Source organism: Tasmannia lanceolata, unplaced genomic scaffold (genome assembly GCF_043159265.1).
Source record: "Tasmannia lanceolata isolate RefF3 unplaced genomic scaffold, GAP_Taslan_0.1 ptg000003l, whole genome shotgun sequence".
In the NCBI taxonomy this organism is placed as follows: domain Eukaryota; kingdom Viridiplantae; phylum Streptophyta; class Magnoliopsida; order Canellales; family Winteraceae; genus Tasmannia; species Tasmannia lanceolata.
Window position 1 is genome coordinate 22084080 of NW_027518680.1, and position 10112 is coordinate 22094191.

The following is a 10112-nucleotide window of genomic DNA, read 5'->3' on the forward strand; positions in this document are numbered from 1 at the left end:
GCAAAGGATTTAATGATGCCATGTAATAAAGGACTTTCAAGACCTAAATTTGAGATACTACTTCATTAGCAACCTGCCCCAGCCTGGGATGTTGTGGCTTTCTTCTATTATTTCACTAGAGGTCATTCTTCTGAAAGATTTTTCATCATTCGTGATAGTCTTGCTTTTTTCAAGTTCCTCAGAACCTGCTGATGAACCTGTTTTCAGAGTGATTGCACCCTACAACCATCTTTTAAAATAGAATTTGTAAAAAAATTTCTAAAAACTAGACAAACTTTTGCAATGAAAAAAAAAAGTACTCAAGTAATCTCGTGATGCTTCTGACTTATCAGTATTTTCTTTTGGGTTAGGCTGGCCTCTTTTAAAGAATGTTTCTCCGTTGATAAACATCTTCACTTATTATTTAAGACAGTAATACTTCATGTATTTTTCCATCAACTTTCCGATTGCTAAAAATTAATGCCTCTAGTTTCAAGAATCGTTGTTATTTTTGCCTGACCTACTGTGATTTCAGAGATCGATGTAATTCTTCTGGCGTGGTTCCAATCTTATTACGACCAAGTCTTCCTTTTTGGATTTTCAACTTGGCGGACCGCTCGGCCTTAATTTTTGCCTGAATCGCCTTTTCAGGTTTTCGATTCAGCAGGCCACCCCCTTAACTTTTGCCTAAGCTACCCTTTCAGGTTTTCAACTTAGCAGGGGAATGATCCTAAATTTTGCCTAGACCGCCCTTTCAGGTTTTCGATCTAGCGGATCTTCAAGCTCCATTTTTTTCTATATTTTTCATTCATTTTTTTTGTACTTGAACACCAAAAGGACTTTATAGGTGAGGTAGGGCTTTTCGTAGAATGGCTTAAGGTTTTGCAAAATTTTTGACCGAACCTGTCAACAGGTTGCCTACGAATCCCAAGGTAGGAATCAGGCCGTGCGCAGTTCAGGGCGGATGCCCCTAGTATATTGGGTTTTTGGAGGAAAATATTATTTTGGATCAAAAGGATTCGCAAAAGGTTATATATATTTATCTTGGGTTATGAATTTGAGATTTATTCGGCCAAAAGACGGCATTCAGGTGTTCAAGCATAGAACCTCTTGAGTTTATCAAGGTTTGTTGGTTCTGGCAATATTTTTCCATTTAAATTACGGAGCTTGACGGCTTTTCCGGGTAAGATTTGGTCCACCATGTATGGTCCTGACCAATTAGGTTTGAACTTGCCCCTTGGGTCAAACGCTGGTGCTCGGTTTTCTTTCAGAACAAGATTGCCTTCTTCTAAATCTCTGATCTTAACCTTTTTATTAAAAGCCCGAGCTATTCTGCGTTGGTAACCCTGTACATGGTAAAGCGCCTTTAACCTCTTCTCATCTAGCATGTTCAACTCTTTATATCTGGCATCTGCCCATTCATTTTCTGGCAACTTAGCCTCAGTCAATACTCGGAGCCAAGGTACACGAATCTCAACAGGTAGCACTCCTTCCATCCCATAAACAAGAGAATAAGGGGTTGCTCCAGTTGAAGTTCTAATTGATGTTCTGTAAGCCCACAAGCGGTATGGTAGCTTATTCGACCAATCCTTATAAGTTCCTGACATTTTGCTAATGATAACCTTGACATTTTTGTTTGCAGCTTCTACCGCTCCATTTGTCTGCGGCTGATAAGGTGAGGATTTATGATGCTTAATCTTGAACTCTTGGCAAAGAGTGATTACTTTCTTCTTAAAAAGAGATCCATTATCTAAGATAAGTTCATGAGGAATCCCATATCTTCATATGATATTGGTGCATATGAATTTAGCAACTGATGCGGATGTAAGCTTTGCATAAGAAGCAGCCTCAACCCACTTGGTGAAGTAGTCGATCGCAACAAGTATGTACTCGTGACCATTAGACGACTTGGGAGAAATCTTACCAATAATGTCAATTCCTCACACCGAAAATGGCCAAGGAGAGGTAAGAGAATGCAATTCGGTGGGTGGTACATGGATAAGATTCGCATGTATCTGACATTTATAACATTTCTTCACAAATGTGTGACAATCTGCTTCTAATGTTGGCCAATAGTACCCTAGACGCAGGATCTTCCTTACCAACATCTTTCCATTCATATGAGGTCCACACACCCCTTCATGAATATATGCGAGAATTTCTTCTGCTTGATCTTCAGTGACACATAAGAGTTGAATTCCATCGAAAGACCGTCGATATAACTCTCCTCCGCAAATGACAAAATTAGCTGCGAATCTCTGCAAAGTCCTCCTTTCTTTATTTGTGGCCTCGTTTGGATGCCCCTGGCCTGAGATGTAGTTCTTTATGTCTGTATACCATGGCTTACCATCGGGACATCTTGCAGCTATTTCTATAGCATTAACATATGCAGGAGCCTATTGCTCCTGAACTGTGATGGGTTTCATCTTCATATTGTGACGTATGTCAATCATAGAAGCTAATGTCGCGAAGGCATCGGCGAATCTATTCTTCAACCTTGGTAAATAACTGAAAGTGATGCACCGAAATTGTTGAACAAGAACGTGCAAGTATTCATGATACAGTTGTAACTTGTCGTCTCTGGTTCTCCATTCTCCCTGAGTTTGGCAAATGATTAACTTCGAATCTCCATATACGTCAAGATCCTCTATGCCTAAGGCCAATGCAGCCTCAAGTCCAACAATGCATGCTTCATACTCTGCCATATTATTGGTGCAATTAAATTGTAACTTAGCGGCAAGTGGGATATGCTCATTTCACGGTGACACAAGCAATGCCCCTACTCCCTGCCCTGTTTGGTTTGCTGCTCCATCAAAATAGAGGGTCCAACCAGTTTTCAAATATTCATCTTCTATCATCATGATCTCTTCATCTAGGAACATCGACTTAAAGGGCTGACTTTCTTCTTGAGGTGCTTCTGCCAATTGTTCAGCAATGGCTCGACCCTTTACTGATTTTTGGGTTACATGGGTGATGTCAAACTCAGACAACAACAATAACCATCTGGCGGCCCTGCCTGTTAGGGCTGGTTTTTCAAAGAGATACTTCAAAGGATCCATCCTTGACAAATGCAGAACCTTATGTGATAAAAGATAATGCCTGAGTCGCTGAGTAGCCCAAACCAAGGCTAAGCAGGTTTTTTCTAGGACAATGTACTTTTGTTCATACTCCAACATCTTCTTGCTAAGATAACACACAGCCTTTTCATGCTTGGCTTCTGGATCTTACTGTGCTAACATACAACCCATGGTGGTTTCCGTTACTGACAAGTAAAGCAGCAATGGGTGCCTCGGTATTACTAGTGCTAATATTGGTGGTTCAGACAAGCTTTGCTTTATCTTCTCAAAGGCCTGCTGACATTCCTCTGTCCATTCTTTGGAAGCATTTTTCTTTAAGAGCTTAAAGATTGGTTCGCAAGTTGATTTAAGATGCGCAATGAATCGTCTTAGGAACTGTATCCTTCCTAGGAATCCTTGAATTTCCTTCTCGGTTTTAGGTGGTGGCATCTCCTGGATTGCCTTAATCTTCTGAGGATCTATTTCTATGCCCCTTTGGCTCACCATGAATCCTAGCAACTTATCAGAGGTAACCCCGAATACACACTTGTAGGATTTAGGCGAAGCTGGTATTTGAGTATTCTTTCAAAGAACTTCTTAAGGTTCGGGATATGATCTCTCCTTTCTTTGGCTTTTACAATCATATCATCAACATAAACTTCGACTTCTCTATGTATCATGTCATGGAGTAAGGCTGTAGCTGCTCTTTGGTATGTCGCACCGGCATTCTTGAGACCAAATGGCATTACCTGATAGCAATAGGTCCCCCATTGTGTAATGAACGAGATCTTAGTCATATCCTCGGGTGCCATCTTAATTTGATTGTAACCGGAGAAACCATCTATGAAAGATAGTAATTCATGCCCGATCGTATTGTCTACCAGGATATCGATATGTGGTAGAGGGAAATCATCTTTTGGACTTGCCTTGTTCAAATCCCTGAAATCTACACACATTCTCACCTTCCCATCTTTCTTTGGTACATGCACTATGTTTGCAAGCCATTCTGGATATTCCACTACTTGTAGAAACCCAGCAGTCAACTGGTTAGTAATTTCTTCCTCTATTTTTAAGATCTACTCGGGCTTCATTCGCCTTAGTTTCTGCTTTTTAGGTTTAATTCCTGGTAACAAAGGCAGCTTGTGTTGGACGATGTCTTCGCTCAATCTGGCATATCTTTGTAGGACCAGGCAAAAACTTCTTTATTTTCTCTGAGTAAGTTTCTTAATTTGTCGCGCTCTTCAGGAGATAAAGTATTTCCCATTCGTATTTCTTGTATTAAATCTTCTGTTCTGATGTTTATAATTTTGATTTCATCTTTAAGAGGCTGGGCTCGGCGCTCCTCCTCTTGTTTGAGCATATGCTGCAACTCAAGAGGAGTTTCGTCGATCCCTTCTTCCTCGTCTGAGGAGGGAGTGTTATTATTATTAAAGTAAGAAGCAAACACATAGACATACTGAGAACCAGAATTCATTGAACTAAAAGAAATTACATCATTATCGGACTCCTCCTGAATAGGCTCAGGATTCACATTGAAAATAAAGTAGAAAATGACTAGCCTGGACTAGGCACTGACACTGACTTGACCCGACTAGACTTAGCAATAAGGTAAGTAGGAATGACATCAAAACTCCAATTGGTAAGACTTTCTGTTACAGGTGCAATTTGACTCTGAGGGTTCGCGAAGGTGGAATCATTCTGAATAGTAGCAACTAGAACGTCTTCACTGTCTGTATCATCTTCATTTTAAAACTCTAGCCTCGGTATCTTCTGCTAATTAACTGTAGATTCATGTTCTGCAAACAAGGTATGCAGCAAACTAGGCTCAAGATAGACTAACCAGTCCTCTACAGCTTTCTCAACACAAAGTATTAGCGTTTCTGTTTCTGGGAGAGCAAGGTCATTGAATATTTCAAATCCAGGTACCATAACCCCAGTTACCGAATCATACCATGGTTCGTAGATTTTTGAATTCAAAATTTCAAGGCAATGCAGTTGTCAGTAAGGTGGCTGGGACCCCTGTGGTACTCACAGTGTTGGTCAGCTCTCCAATTCGTAGGTAGAGGATTGGGAGGAGTCCTAATGGTGGGTAGAGTTATGCAGCCTGAAGCAAGACATTGCTTAAGTTCCTCTGAAGGGGTAATAGGGAGAGGGGTAAATTCTACCCTGGGCTATGGTTGGGATCGAGGTAGAGCCGTGGTTTGACCATAGTCCATCACCAGAGGTTCCTGGGATCTAGAAGACTGAGCATTGGACAAGGAAATGTTACTAACATGGGCTGGAGGAGAATTTTTGAAATCTCTGGTTTTTGGGTTGCTACGGTTGAATACACCTTGAGCCATAGCCTCCTCTATCTGGGTGCCTGCCACGATGAAGTGTTTGAAGTCTGGATAATATTGCAATGACATGTGATACTGGAGTTGGGGGGAAATATTTTTCATGATTATTTGAACCTGCTCTTCTTCAAAAGTGCGCTCCATCATCTGGGCTGCCAGTTTCCTCCATCTTTTTACGAAGGTTAGAAAAGATTCCTTTGAGTCTTGCTTGGTTCTCTCCAAATCTTTGCTAGTGATTTCTGTCCCATCATCGTATTTGAACTGCGTAATGAATTGTTCACCAATGTCCTTCCTTGTCCTATAACGGGTTTTGTCTAGGACCATGAACCATCTCCTAGCATCTTTAGTAAGTGAAACAGGGAATAGTTGAGCCATCTGCTCAGGAGATAAACCTTGAGGCTAACACATGATGGTAAACATTTGTAAGTGGGTGACAGGACAACCAACTCCGTCGTACTTGTCAAAGTCTGGCATTTAAAAATTTGCCGGGAGACGGATTTCAGGGAACAATGTGAGGTCACTCGGATTGAAGCCCCCCTAATCCTGAGACTGAATATCTTGAACCTGCTTGGTGAGACTGTCCAACTTCTCCATAACCGACTTATCGAGCACTGACTGAGAAGGTTTACTATGATCTTCGTTGTACTGCTCTGTTTCCAACTCCTTTTCTGTTTTATCAGGGACAGGGATGAACATTGGCTGGACAGGTGCCGCAGAAGTAGCTGTATGGTGCATAGGTTCTTTACCTTTAGAACTGGAAGGCGATGGCCCCAACTTCTCAGAAAGCAGGGCCTTGATAACTCGGTTCTCATCTTTGAGCTCTTGAAGTTGCTGGAGAATTAAGACGAGAGTATCGGTAACGGCCACGGGTGGAGGATTATCTTGGTTTTCTGCCATTGGTGAGGATGAGGATGAGAAAGAGAAAGAAGGAGATGGCGGGGTTCTCAGAGAAGGTGGTGGAGAGACAGATTTCTTCACGATTTCCTCTCAAATCGTGAAGAAATCCGAACCCAAGGAGTAGTAGGCTTAGCTATGGTGTTACTTCCCTGAAATATTTGAAAGACATATTTTAAAATCACAGAAGAAAGTAATACAATGATACACATATAGACGAAGATAATGAGAGAGAAAGATGAACTTTATTGATCAATCATTAAAGCTTGAGTACATGGTTCACTCCTATTAAATCACATATAAACTGACAAGACTAAAAAATGAGCCTAGACATTCTTCCTAGAATTTTTCTTCGGGGGACAATCTTCTTCAATCGATTCTTTTAGAGGTCTGATGACTCTGGTATCCTAAGTAGATGAAACGGCTCTGACAATCTTAGGCTTGAGATCCTCAGGTGGATAGAAGTGACGAATGGGAGGCACCACAGATTGCTCCCTTTCATACTGACGTAGAATTCTGGCAGGAACATAGAAGGAAGTCTTTTTAAGAATAAGAAGGCGAACGTAGTTAGGCTCTCCAGAGTTGAAGACAGCTTCTTGGATTCCAGGAATTTGCCAACGAATCTGATCTTGTTGGCGAGAACTTAACTAGTCAACCCAATCGCTTTTATGATTGAAGGAAACATCATGACGCTACTCGCTGAAGGTGTACAATGTATGATCGAAATGGACAGGAGGTGTGATTTTTAGCTTGTGGCATAACCACACCTGGAGTAATGCAGGACATCCTGAGAAGGATGCAATGAAAGAGTGAACGTACGAGCCTGGACCTGAGCTGGCACGAAGACGAGCCATATCATCCAATCCATTGAAGGTTTCTGCAAATATACTAGGAATTGGATTGGTGACACGATCCATTTGATCAACGAGATCAAGAAAAATAGCTGAAGCGAAGCGAGAAGGCTGGACAATGAGGACCCTAGCGAAGAAGTAGAATCTCAGAGCGCGACGTCGAGCCTTTTTAATATCAATATCACCGCAATGTCCGACAGAAGGGTAAATGTCGATCAGTTGCTACATGGACACTTCTTGACCTTTTATGAAAGAGTCCATGGATTCATCTGGATTATTCATCAAGCGGAGGAATAAATGACGATAATCAGGTACGCAAGATGGCTTCACCAGAGGGCCACCTAGAGGATACTCCAACAAGGCACACCATTCTTCAAAGGTAGGACACATCTCTTGATCGCCGAAGCGGAAGACATGATGATCGGGATCCCAACACTCTGATGCGGCATAAAGTAGCCCCCAATCGAGCTTGATGGTTGCTATGTGGCCAAAGAGATTTTTCTCCTACTCACTTATGGCATAGACGTGTGATTCCTTTAATGTACCACGGATCCAATCTAAAATTTTGCAGGTAGACATGATGCCTGTGAATCAAAAGGAAGGATCAAGATTGTATGAATACGAGATTAGGACAAGTTATTGCCAGTTTAGAGAGAGTACGACGGCATCATAAAATCGCGGGAAGAGAATCTTGATGTCATTAAAATCAGAAGCATCTGGAGAAATATGCATAAAAGAGCCATTGGAACTGAAGTTTTATTTAATGAAAAAAGCTATTACATCAAATGACCTATCCTGAACATGCTCAGGATTCACAACTCTAAAAATAAAAAGAAAAGCAAAAGATGACTTATACTGACTAGGCATTGAACTTGAATTGTAAGACCGAACTCAACAATTGTACCGACTATAATGACTGACTCAATATGAGAGAGTAAATGACTAAAACTTTAACCGCTGCATCGGCTGGCTTTGGAGGCTCAGCGAGTGCTGGCTCATAACTAGACCTGTGCCCCTTTAAATCTAAGCATCAAAATCGGTTGGTGACAGGGGATCAAGGAATACTTTCAGTAACACTACTTTTGGTTCTCCTCCAGCATCTGAATCACTCTCACTGTCACTGCTACTGAGCTCGATTATGTGATTTGGTTTGGATGGTCCTCCGTGATCATGCTCATGAGTCAGAGACTCGAGTGGTTCCTTAGAGCTTTGACTGGCCGAGTTCTATATAACAAAGCTTTGCGCTTTATCAGCTTGGCGCTTGGAGTCCTGAGGCTGGAAATAATTTGCTTGCATTTGTTGCTTCATTTGATGAATCTCCTATGCGAAGGTAGCCACTTGTTTAGAGAGATTCACAATCAATCTTTCAGAATCCATAGCCGCGGAATTTTGAGAACACCCATGTGCATTTGAGAAGCTAGGGCTTTTGGCTTTAGAGGTAACATCAGCTGAGCCAAATATCCCATTCAATTGAGCCCTTATAAAGCGATTCTCTTCTTTAAGCTCTTGCAATTGTTGGAGGATAAGAGCCAAGGTATCAGTAGTGGTGTTGGAGTGGGTATTTCTTGAGCTTTCGGCCATAGGAGCTGACGCAGAGGTGGTGCAGAATCTGGATTAACAACGGAAGGTTGTGGAGAGCCATGCCTCATTTGTAATAATGAATTGATCCGAACCCGAGAAATGATGGACATGCCTATGACAGCTTCTAAAATGGAAACTAGGAACATAAGATCTAAGCTTGATATTCAATGAGTGCTCTCTACTTGACGACTGAAAGATGATTATGGGTTAAACAAGCAATTGAAATGACAGAATGAATCCTATAATGATTGAGATACGATGATGGCGACACGAATCCACTAGGGGATGCCCCTAGTTTAAGGGTCATGGGAATAGACTCTGAGGGGCTTATCGAAATAATCTTGTAATAGGCTACCCCTAGAGTGAGAGGAGACCAATGATATGAACAAGATTGGATCATCTGGACCAAGTATGATCAGATCATGAGATTGCATAATCGAAAGATTGTGAGACTATGCTCCTGCCCGTTAGGGGATGGTATGAAGATACGATCGAATTGTATGATAGAAGAATGAAAGACACACGATCAAAAGATTAGATGCGATTGCATAAGATTACTTTCAACGGGTAGATAAGGAATGACTAATCCTATGAGATCTTTGGAAATGTGGGATTTATATCCTAATCCCAAAGGAAATTTTTTTTAATCTTTTTACATTTTAACAAGGGTTACCTGAAGGCATCAACCCTAACCCTAATGAAAATCCAAGGGTGGTCCCGAAATTGGCAACCTAAAAGGAGATTAGGTTGATACAAATAAAATTTTACCTTTTGAAATTTTAACCTAAAATATTTAAACTCTCCAATGAAGGATTAAGAGATCAAAGAATAAAACAAGTTAAGCAAGTGAGTTAAATCTAAAGTGCAATGCAAATATAAAGCAAGAGACAAGAAAGAGTGCACCCGAGATTTAAGTGGTTTGGTCTTCAAACACACAAGGCCTACTCCACTCCACCAACCAAACCCGTTGATGGCTTCACTAAGGATTCCTTTAATGGCGAGGAATCAACCCAATTACAATTTGGTTCGGCTCCGCCTCTCAAGACTTGCCACGAACCGGAGAAAGCTCCGCGTCCCCTTTGCACTCGCCCAAATACAATCAAAGAAAATAGAAAATACAACTTCCCTCTTCAAGGGTAGATAGCTCTCAAGCTCACATAAATTCCACTCTTTGAAATGATATACAAATTCAAGCCTAGGTCTAATCCCTCTAGATATCCCAAATTGAGGCACAAGGGTGATTACCACTCTCTAATATGTTTAGAACATGTTTAGTAATGAGAGAGATATGTTCTAAGACATAGAGAACACATATATATAGGGAAAACCCAAATATGACCGTTTGAGGGGCATTGTCGTAATTCTGGCAAAGTCCCAACAGCTATATTTTTCTTCCCGACATAGTGGTCTCGGAG